The sequence below is a fragment of the Notamacropus eugenii genome, chromosome 2 (genome assembly GCF_028372415.1).
Source record: "Notamacropus eugenii isolate mMacEug1 chromosome 2, mMacEug1.pri_v2, whole genome shotgun sequence".
In the NCBI taxonomy this organism is placed as follows: Eukaryota; Metazoa; Chordata; class Mammalia; order Diprotodontia; family Macropodidae; genus Notamacropus; species Notamacropus eugenii.
In genome coordinates this window covers 455,467,915-455,479,658 of record NC_092873.1, presented here as the reverse complement: position 1 = coordinate 455,479,658, position 11,744 = coordinate 455,467,915, and the positions used below count along the sequence as shown (strand labels likewise).

At 34.9% G+C, this 11,744-nt stretch overlaps 1 pseudogene; it reads right to left on the bottom strand.

Annotated features, from left to right (window-relative positions):
- Window positions 1–9,586: 9,586 nt before the first annotated feature.
- On the bottom strand, window positions 9,587–10,648 carry LOC140524178 (ankyrin repeat domain-containing protein 45-like; annotated as a pseudogene).
- Window positions 10,649–11,744: the final 1,096 nt, after the last annotated feature.

Here is an 11,744-nt window from a genome sequence, read left to right as displayed (position 1 = left end):
TCAATTGGGGAATGACTGAATAAATTATGGTACATGAATGTAATGGAGTAGTATTGCGCCATAAGAAATGATGACCAAGAAGACTTCAGAGAGGCCTGGAAAGACTTTTATGATCTGATGCTGAGTGAAAGTTGTAGAACCAGAAGAACTTTGTGCACAGTGAAGACCACAGTGTGCAAGAGTTTTTTTCTGGTAGACTTGGAACTTTGTAACAATTAAAGAACTTAAAAAAAATTTCCCACTTGTCTTCTAAGGCAAAATGCCTTCCACACTCAGAGAAAGAACTATGGAATTCATTTGCAGAATGTAGCAGATCATTTGTGTGTATTTGTGTGTGTGTGTGTGTGTGTGTGTCTGTGTGTGTATTATGTTTTGATTTGTTATATGATTTCTTCCATTTATTTTAGTTTGTCTGCACAGCATGACTATAGTGAAAACGTATTCAATAGGAAAGTGTGTATAGATCCTATGTAGAATTGCATGCCATCTTGGGGAAAGAGAGGGGTATTGGGGAGCAGGTAGGGGGGAAAAATCTAAGTTTTATGGTAGTGATTGTAGAACATTAAAAATAAAAATAAAAAAAGAAAAAAATTGGTCTATAATTTTCTCTCTCTGTTATGGCTCTTCTTGGTTTAGGTATCAAAATCATATTTGCATCATAAAAAGAATTTGGGAAGACTCCTTCTTCCCCAATTTTCCTAAATAGTCTACATAGTATTGAAATGAACTGTTCTTTAAATGTTTGATAGAATTCACTTGTAAAACCATACAGCCCTGGAGAAATTTTCCTAGGGAGTTCATTGATGGCTTGTTCAATATCTTTTTTTGTGATGGGGTTATTTACATATTCAATTTCCTCTTCTATTAATCTGGGAAATTCATATATATATATATATATATATATATTATATATAACATATATATAATACATATATATATATATTACATATATATTTAAATACTCATCCTTCTCATTTAGATTATCGAATTTATGGGCAGAAAGTTGAGCAAAGTAACTTCTAATTACTGTTTTAATTTACTCCTCATTGGAGATGAGTTTACCCCTTTCATTTTTGATATTGATAATTGGGTTTTCTTCTTTTTTTAATCAAATTTACCAAAAGCTTATCAATGTTATTGGGTTTTTTTTTCATTAAACCAACTCTTAGTTTTATTTGTAAGTTCAATAATTTTCTTAATTTCAATTTTATTGATCTTTGCTTTGGTGTTCAGTATTTTCTAATTTACTACTTACTTGGGGATTTTTAATTTGTTCTTTTTCTAGCTCTTTCAGTTGCATGCCTAAATTATTGATCTCTTCGTTCTCTATTTTATTCGTGTAGGCATTCAAAGATATAAAGGTTCGCCTAAGAACTGCTTTTGCAGTATTCCATGAGATTTCATAGGTTGTCTCATTATTGTCATTCTCTTGAGTGAAGTTGTTGATTGTTTATATGGTTTTTTTTGTTTAGCCCACTCTTTCTTTAAGATTAGATTATTTAGTTTTCAATTAATGTTTGGTCTAACATTCCATGACCTTTCATTACATAGATTATTTATTACATTATGACCTGAGAAGGATGCATTGACTCTCTCTACCTTTCTGCACTGAATTGTGAGGTTTTTATTCCCGAGTACATGGTCAATTATTGTATAAGTGCCATGTGCCACTGATAAAACATATATTCCTTTATATCCCCATTCAGTTTTCTCCAGAGATCTATCATATGTAACTTATCCAGAGTTTTATTCACCTCATTAACTGCTTTCTTATTTATTTTAGGGTTGGATTTATCAAGTTCAGAGAGGGGGAGGCTGAGGACCCCCACAAGTATAGTTTTGCTGTCTATTTCTTCCTGTAACTTGCTTAACTTCTCTTCTAAAAATTTGGATGCTATATCACTTGGAAGATGTATGCTTAGTAATGACATTGCCTCGTTGTCTGTGGTGCCTTTTAGCAGGATATAGTTTCCTTCCTTACCTCTTATGATTAGATCTATTTCTGCTTTTGCTTTGCCTGAGGTTAGTATTGCTACCTCTACTTTTCTTACATCAGCTGAAGCACAATGTATTCTGCTCCAAACTTTTCCCTTTACTCTGTGTGTATATTTCCATTTCAAAAGTGTTTATTGTAAACAACATATTGTTGGATTATGATTTTTAATCCATTCTGCTATCCATCTCCATTTTATGGGAGAGTTCATCCCATTCAAATTCACAGTTATGATTACTGTCTTTGTCTTTCCCTCCACCTTCTTTCCCACCATTTGTGTTTTTAGTTCACCCTTCCCCTCCACAGCAGAGTTTTAATTTTTCACCACCACCTCCTGCAGTCTTCCCTTCCTTCTTTCAACCCCTCTTGCTATTACTGTCTTTTACTCTTACTACTTCTTCCCTCCCTTTTAGCCCTTTCATTCCCCCTTCCCTTCCTACTGCCTATAGAGCTAGTTAGATTTATATACTTAATTAAATTTGTTGTACCGTCCTTGAATCAAATCAGATGAGAATACCTCTCAAACAATGTTCATCTCCCTCCCCTCTTTTCCTCTACTCTAATATAATTTTATACTTCTTACTGTGATGTAATTTATCATTTTCTGCTACCTCCTTTTCATATCTCCTGTTACAATCCCTTCACATGTTTAAATCATATTTTTATCACATAATTTATTTTATACTCATTCCCTCTATCTATCTATCTATCTATTTATCTGTCTGTCTGTCTGCCTGTCTGTCTGTCTATCTGTCTACCTACCTATCTATCTATCCCTTTTATATTTCATAATAGATATACAATTCTCAAGATTAACAAGTATCATCTTCCCTTATAGGGAGGTAAACAGTTTTCTCAAATTGAGTAACAAGTTTTTCTTTTCCCCTGTTTACCTTTTTTATGCCTCTCTTGTGACCTTGATTTGAAGACTGAATTCTCTATTGAGTTCTGGCCTTTGTATCAGGAAGGTGTAGAAATCCCTTATTTCACTGAATGTCCAACTCCTTGCCTGAAATGTTATGCTGAACTTTGCTGGGCAATTGATCCTTGGTTGTAGTCCCAGCTCCTTTGCCTTACAGAATATCATATTCCAGTTCCTTCAGTCTTTTAATGTAGAAGTTGCAAAGCTTTGTTTGATCCTGACTGTAGCTCCTCCATATTTGAATGGTTCCTTTCTATTTGCCTGTAGTATTCTCTCCTTCACTTGATAGCTCTGGAATCTGGCGACAATATTCATTGGTGTTTTAAGTTTGGGATCCTTTTCAGGGGTGAACAGTGGCTTCTTTCAATCACCATTTTGCCTTATGGCTCTTGCACTTCTGGGCAGTTTTCCTTGATGATTTCTTGGAAGATATTGTCCAGACTCTTTTCTTCATCATGGCTTTCTGGTAGGCCAACAATTCTTAAATTTTCTATTTTGGATCTATTTTCCAGATCAGTTGTTTTTCCAATTAGATATTTTACATTTTCTTCTATCTTTTCATTCTTTGGATTTTGTTTGACTGATTCTTGATGTCTCATAGAGTCATTAGCTTCTACTTGCCCAACTCTAATTCTTATCAAATTGTTTTCTTTGTTAACTTTTGCATCTTCTTTTCCATCTGTCCAATTATTCCTTTTAAGGAGTTATTTTCTATAGTAATTTCTTGTACTTCCTTTTCCATTTGCCCAATTTCTCAATTATGTTTTGTGCTTCCTTTTCCATTTGTCCAATTTTACTTTTACATTCTATTGAGATTTTTTAAAATATTTTTAAAATCATTGGCCAGTTTCTCTGCCATTTCTCTAATTTGGCTTTTAAAATCCTTCTTCAAGTCTTCCAAGGATGCTCTTTGTGCTTCAGACTAGTTCATATTCCCTTCTTAAGTTTCAGATGGGAGTACATTCTCAATGTTGATCTCTTTGGTATTCATATTTTGGTCCTTGCCCCCATATGAATATTCTATGGTCTTTTCTTTTCTGCTTTGATTCTTACTCACAATGATGGTGATCACACTTTTCCTGACTTTTAAAGTAGGTCTCTGCTTCTAGGCCACAAAGGGCTCTGTCCCATAGTTCTTGTGCTTTGATCCTGAGGATGGAACTCCTTTTATGATACCTTAACTATAATTATATCATTTTTTTTCAACACAGTGAGTGGTACAAGACTCCAGAAATATTTCATCTTTTACATTGTTGAATTTCCCTTCTCAACAAGTAATGGAAATCACATATGCAACATCTCTATTGAATATGGCTCATGCACAGAGCAGGGAAAATCATATTTTCTTCATATTTAATTAAATTCAACAGATATTTGCTTAGTACTTATTGTATAAAAACATATATTCATGAAAATTCCTAAGGAAAAATTAAGCAAAAACTTCTGAAACTTTACCAGATAGGAAGATTCAAATTTTCAACCACAGACTTTTTGCAGAAAAAAAGACATTTTTAACATCACTGACTTTCAGAATGAAAAATCACTTAAAGTGAACCATGGCTACTTTTGGTCTACTCTAGAAACACAGATATTAAATATAGTGATCATGTCAGCTACATCAAAAGATGATTTTCAGGAGTTGTTGCAAGATATCCAAGAGAAAGGTTGTCTTCTTATACAGGGCAATGGACTTTAGACTCTAAAGCTATATAGTGTTTAAAGAAAAGAGCACCAAGTCTGAAGTCACAGGACCTGGTCCTAAATTCTGCCTTTGATATTTATAGATGGAGAAAAATTAATAACCCTGCTGTTCCTCAGTTTCCTCATCTGTAAAATGAGGAGTTTGTAGTATATGGCCTCTGTGGTCCCTTTGATCTCTAAATCTCTGATCTTATGATTTGTATTAAAACAACAATATTCAGCATTACACTGATTATGTACTCTGGGCTCTCCTTAACCATACATCTTTTCTTATTTTTCATGGCGGTATTTTAAGTTAAGGTGTTTCCACTACACCTCCCTCCAAATGAAGAAATTTAAACAAAACAAAACAACAATTCAAATACCATAATACATAAATGCTTAGTGATCTGGTAAACAAATTCTCTCATAAGATTTATCTGAAAATACATTTCATTTTCAGCATTTTAAATTTATTACCTGTCTGGAGGTCAGTGGCTTGTTTCATTTTCCTTCTTCTGAATTCCAGGTTTTTCATTGGGTTGATCAATGAGAGAGATCTGTGATTCTAAAGTCTTTCAAACTTGTTTTTCTATACAATGTCATCATTGTTTAAACCATTCTTCTATTTCGTTTCACTATATATTAATTCATAAAGTTTTTCCCAGCTTTCTCTAGAATTCTCACATTCCTCATTTCTTACAGGGCAGTGATATACCAGCATATTCACCTACCACATTTTTTATGTCGTTGCCCAATTATAGGAACTTCTAGTTTTCACCTACCATGAAAAGAGTTCATATAAGTATTTTGGCACAATGACATGTACTATGTAGTAAATGTGTAATGAATGTCTGTTTCCTTCCTTCTTATAAATAATTTTGTACATATAGGTCATTTTTTTCCTTTTTGTTTGTTTCCTTGGGCTATCCGCTACACCTTTGGCTGGATTACCTTCAATTATTTATATAAGGTTAGTTCAAATCTGCAGTTCACGATATAAGGCTAGAAATGGTTGGGGGTAATGGGAAAAATATTTGTTTTTTTTTTCTTTTTGTTTCTTTATTTCTTAGGAACTTTTGTTACCCATTGTCAGTATTCACTTACGTTTACAAGATGTTTTATAGGTTAGAAATTCTTTTCTCTTCCATTATCTCCCTTCAACTACACAATAATTCTATGTTAATAGTATATAACCACTTAAGGCTGAAGGGATGGCAACAAATACCTCTGGCATTTATACTTCTTCCCAATTTCGGGGAAAAAATACTAAGGAATCAGAGATCAGATCTCAAAGGAGTTGTATATGTGCGGGAGGGAAAGGAGGGTTTTGTTTTGCATTTTGAATCTAACAGTGACGAAAAGAAGGATGACAGAAACCCATACTTTGAAGCAAATGATGACAACTTCTTCAAACAAAAATCAGAACCTTGAGAGGTGATTTCTGCAAGAGTAAGTGGAGAGATATATGACTATGGGAGGTGCTTTTGTTGGGTATTCATTCCATTAGCAAAGAGTATGAAACAAAACCTGATAGCAATTTAAAGGTAAAACCTAACCTTCCCCTGCCTTATTGTGTGCATTTCTTTTTAAAAAATAATGTTAGAATACTCATTTGCAAGTTTCAAAAACTAATTTATAAGCATTTTTTACTGATGTTTGCATTTTGTTGCTCAGTGTGCTTTATTTGTGACTCAAGGGCATGAGAAGCAGAGTAGAAGCAATTCTAGGGACAACGGACTTTCTCAGGAGAGGCTTAAAAGCTAAAACTCTAATTTTGGGAGAGTTCCTCTCTGTAAATGAGGACATAGGCACAAACCATTTCATAGGTAAAGAATTGCTACAACTTCTAGCCCTTTGGCAGAAACTGACCTCATAGACACAAAGCAAGGTTCCAAGTGCACTATTTCAATTTTATAGATAAGGACGTTAACACTGAAAGAGATCTGTTAGCACTACTAGAACTCCAACCCATGTCTTTTGATTCCCACTCCAGCATCCATTTCCCTCCAAAACACAGCCTCTCAAGTACAAACTCATCATTAATTTTTTATCCCAAAACATCTCTGAAAAACCTGAATTATATAGTGTTATCTCTGTACTTAACATGATGTTTTACATAGCAATCATTCACCAGATGCTATAAAGTCACCATGGCATAGCATTTTGAATGTAAAATGTGCTTTTGCTTTAATGTATAAAATGAGGAGCTCTGTTATCAACACTCAGGCATGCAATAATAAATCCATTATCAGAAAGGACTAAATTACTACTAATTTGAATACCAGCAAATAGTTGACTATCTGCTTATATACAGCAGACAATGATTGATTCCTCATCAAGGTGGATAAAAGCCATTGTTTAAAAGCTACGCTTATCAATGTCTTTATGGAAATGAAAACAACTGATCATCCCATATAATGAATCTGAATGAATATAAATCAAAAACATCTGAATATTATATTAGAAATAATACAAGAAATCTGTACAGAATGTTTGAATGAAGACAACAAAGAATGATCACTAAAATAATTTTGATGAGAAAAAGGAAGAAAAAATAAGCAACGTACAATTCAAGGCACATGATAATGAAATTCAATAATTTCATTAACCTGTAAGTATCTAGAAGAAGTCAATTTTTGTATAAAGGAAAGAAAATTCAAATAACCAAAGATTATTTTATACTCACAAGAAAAGAGAAAAATTAATAAAATATTTCCAAAAGGAAAGTAGTTCATGTTGTAAATGAGGATAACATATCAGGTAAATCTATACCTAATCAAAAGAATACATACTTATAATAAAGGAGAGGCATTTAAGCATTCCTACAAAAACAGAAATAGAAAAAAATATAAGCAGATTTTTCTGCATGCAAACACCTCAAATAGTATAAACGCACACACATACACACACACACACACACACACACACACACACACACACACACACAACCATGCAACCTTCCTTTGGAGAACACTTGTTCAACTCATCATGCCCCTGGCAAGTAGGTTCCCTATAGATACTGCTGCTATCTACTAGACTGTTACTCTGCTTTTTTTTAATTGAAGTGTTACAAAACTTCTCAGCTAGGATAATTATTCTTAGCTTTGGATCTAGAAGCTTCTTTCTTTTTATTTCCTCAGAGCAAAAACAGTAAGGTTGTTTTTCACCTTCAGATAAGAGGACAAAAGGAAGCTTGCCTGTCCTATGGACAAATTCTTCTTGGACAAAATCTTCCCTGCTGGAAAAATCTTTTACCCTTATGTTTCCTTAAGGTGATTAGTCTGGGAGTCTTATGTAGATGAATATCTATGAAGGAAATTTCGAATACAGGGAAGAATAAAACATTTATTAAAAACCTAATGTGTTTCCAGGATAACGCTCAGGAAGTAGATGTTATTTTCATCCTCATTGCAGAGTTAAGAAAATGGAGGCGGAGAAAAGTCAAGTGATTTGCCTAGGGTCACATAGCTAGGAAGTGTCTGAGGCTGTATTTGAACTTACACTTTCCTATTTCAAGTTCATCACTCTTAACTACTGAGACATTTAGGTGTCTCCATGCCCTAGAACCAAGTTCATTATCTTCCTGGCTCCCTCATATGCTATTAAAGTATTCAAGTTTCCCATCTTTTTTTTTTTTTTTTTTTTTTTTTTTTTTATGGTGGGGAGGAACTATTTACATATTCAGGATTTTTCTGTTGTATGTTAATGACTCTGTCTCCAAGTCAGTAATAAACTATTCAGGAACTAAGAAACACTCTACTCTGATGACATAAAGTCTTCTGATAGTCATCTTGCCTTGGAACCACTTTTGTTAAATGCAAATATATAGCTTAGAGAAGAGAAGTCTGTGATCAGTACAGAACCCTGTGCTACAAATCACTTTCATCACTCTCAAATACTCAGTCTCTTCTTCTTACAATGACATAGTCTATTAAATTCCAATGTTTGCTGTAAGGGAGCATACACAAAGTTTTATTGCACTGAGGTAAATGGAAGACATTGATGGTTATGAGGTCATAAAACACAATTTTTCATAAGAAAGTGACCATGGCTGCTGCTGTTTCCAAATCCATTCCTCCAAAGGACTCCCTACTATGTCTCATAGTTTGTAACTACAATTCTGTCAAAGTCACCCAGAATAACAAGTTTGTCCTCTGTTGACACATTGATATTGAAAGTCTCCAGGTTTTCATATTTTTTTTTTACCTTATCAAGATTAATTATGGTGGGATCATACACAGTGAGGTTGGTGGTACAGCATTTTGCTAGAAATGGCAATCATGTAGTCACGAGTCTATCCTTATTCTTTTTGGGAACTATACCTGTTGACTAGATTAGTTGTGATTGCAAAATTTATACCAGCTACACAGTACTCCCCATCTCTTTGGCAACTACAGAAAAAAACATGTATCTAGCTCTGATTTTAGTAAGCTGGGCTTCATTGGTCAGCCTTGTTTCACTCAGGGCATGTGTTTGGATGTGATACCTGATGAGTTCTCTCATAGCAAGGGCCAGTTGTCTTTCACCTCTACTGTATTTCATGTTGTCCGTAAGTACGGACACACACCATGTACCAATGGTGAGTGAAATCATCTTCACAAAAGTTTTCATACATTGTAAGTATGTGTGTGTGTGTGTGTGTGTGTGTGTGTGTGTATGTGTTTCAACTGTAGAGTGTCAACCCCACCTGCCACAGTAAGCAGGCCAGCATTGGGTGAAGTAGACTTTTTTTTTTTTTTTTGTAATAAAAGAGCTGTTTTATTTTGCATTTTAGAAATAACACTATTATCTTAACATCCATTAGCACTTGAAGCTTTTTCTTTTGGAGTGTCTAAAGAAAAATGTTTCTTTATATATAAATATATATTCATAAATAAATCATGTATAATATGTATATATCATATTGTATATGTATATATTATATTGTATATGCATATATATTATAATATGGCATATATAATATATATAAATAAATCATAAATATATATTCATTTGGCACTTTTCATTGGATGAAAAGTGGCCATTTTCACAAAAAATAGAGTTCACCAGGTCTTCCAGTTGTTACTTTTGTTCAAGAAGTTCTTCTACAGTTGTTTCTGGATGGAACTCAACTCCATTTTGGTGTGGCAGGCACTGATGAGCAAGATTTTTGTCTTCCTTGTTCATCTTTTCTGATGTTTTCTCTGGATCTATAATGATGTCTGGATCTTTGCAATGGACTTTTTCAGAGCTAGGTGAACAAGTCAACACACACCATCTGAGTCTACCAAAGAGCCACATACAGGGCTGTTTCATTATGGAAGTTCAGTGCTTCCATATCAACCTCTAGATCCACAAGTGTTTTTAAAGTTTCCACTTGACTGCAGGCTGCAACATAGTTTAAGAATGTATAACCTCTAGCCCTTTTCTCATTCAGGTTCACACCATATTTTGCCAGTACTCTATAATCACATCATTTTGCCCAATCATGCATGCTGTATACAAGAAGATCTAAGGGCAGCTAGGTGGTGCAGTTGATAGAGCACCAGTGCAGGAGTCAGGAGGACGTGAGTTCAAATCTCACCTCAGACACATGACACTCACCATCTGTGTGACCTTGGGCAAGTCACATAATCCCAATTGCCTCATTCTCCATCATCTCCAGTCATTCTGATGAATATGTGGTCACTGGATTCAGATGGCTCTGGAAGAGAAGTGAGGCTAATGACCTGCACAGCCCTCCCTCACTCAAAACAAAGTCAAGTGCAAGTCATGTCATTATTTCTCTAATGGCATGGTCTTCTTTGGCAACGAAGGACGAGCAAACACAAAGTCACATACAAGAAGATCCTACCTATGTCATCTTCTTCCATAACTATCTGCATGACCTTAGAGTGATAGGATTCTTCTGTGTCTTCAAAAATCCTCTGCAAGTGCTCTATGTTTCCTGTACGAACATGTTGAAGAAGAGGATTTATGACACCTATGTCCTCAGACTGCATGCTGGTTTCTTGTTCTTCTTAGATTTCAGCTTCCTTGGGAAGTTCTGGATCCAATAATGAAACCATTCTCTTGTTGACACCAGAGAGAGAAAAATTAGTGATGCAAAAACTGTTGTGAGCAGCCAAGCAATATATGTAGGGCTCACATTTTGGGCCTAGCACCACACTGAATACTTAGAAAGTAAGGGAAAAGTGAACAGGCAACTTTTAGGGCACCTTTTCTAATCCCTTCCTCATGCCAGGATGTAAGTAGTGTGATCCTTTAAAACAGATGTTCAAACCACTACTCAGATGCTAAATCGCCATCACTGCTTCATTCCAGTAAGAAGATGAACCTATAATCTGAGCTGTTTTGGTGCAGGGCTGTGACTACAGTTCCTAGCGTATCTGCAACTGCTGCTTCATCACTTGTTTATTGTCACAGGACTTTGCGGTACTTAAAAATGTTAAAGGGTATGGGTGATGTCTTTTGATTCACACATAGATTGGATTTAACTTAGGCAGAGTTGCTGGAAGTCATTGACCTCACTCTCTCTTCTACAGTTATCAGAATCCAGTGGCAAGACCAAAGTCAAGATGACTGGTGATAGCTTGGAATGCACTGGATGACCTTGGCATCTACAATGTCTAATTAAGCTCAAAGCACTCTGCAGCGCCTGTTTCACCACCCTCATGGCCCACCGGAACAAATTGTTCACATTAACCTATTCCTCTGACAGATTTGAGATCCCTGGGTTACTCTAAACTTGGTTTATACTATCTACTAAAATATTTTGTCTGGGTGTGGACACTGGGTCTGCTACAGCTTCTTGGAACTTGCCAGTTAGGTGGCATGTAGACACCAAAGGTGGAAAGCAGTCCTGAAAAGGGCTTGGCAGTCCTCACACAAGAGGTACCACTCTTCCCTGAATAGCTGTATACCCATCCTGTGAGTATGAAATATTGTTAGAAATAGTTAATATGTTGATTAACTTTATTGGGCTGTTTCTTACTTCTTTCTTTTTACATCTTTATAATAAATGATTGCTTGATGCATAGGTGAAAGGCATTTATACCATTAGAAAGAATTGTGATGTCAAAAAATGGGCAAAAATATCACATTTAACCATAATTATTCATATATTATTTGAAAATTGTCAGTGGGTTGGTTATTTTATTTTTGGCT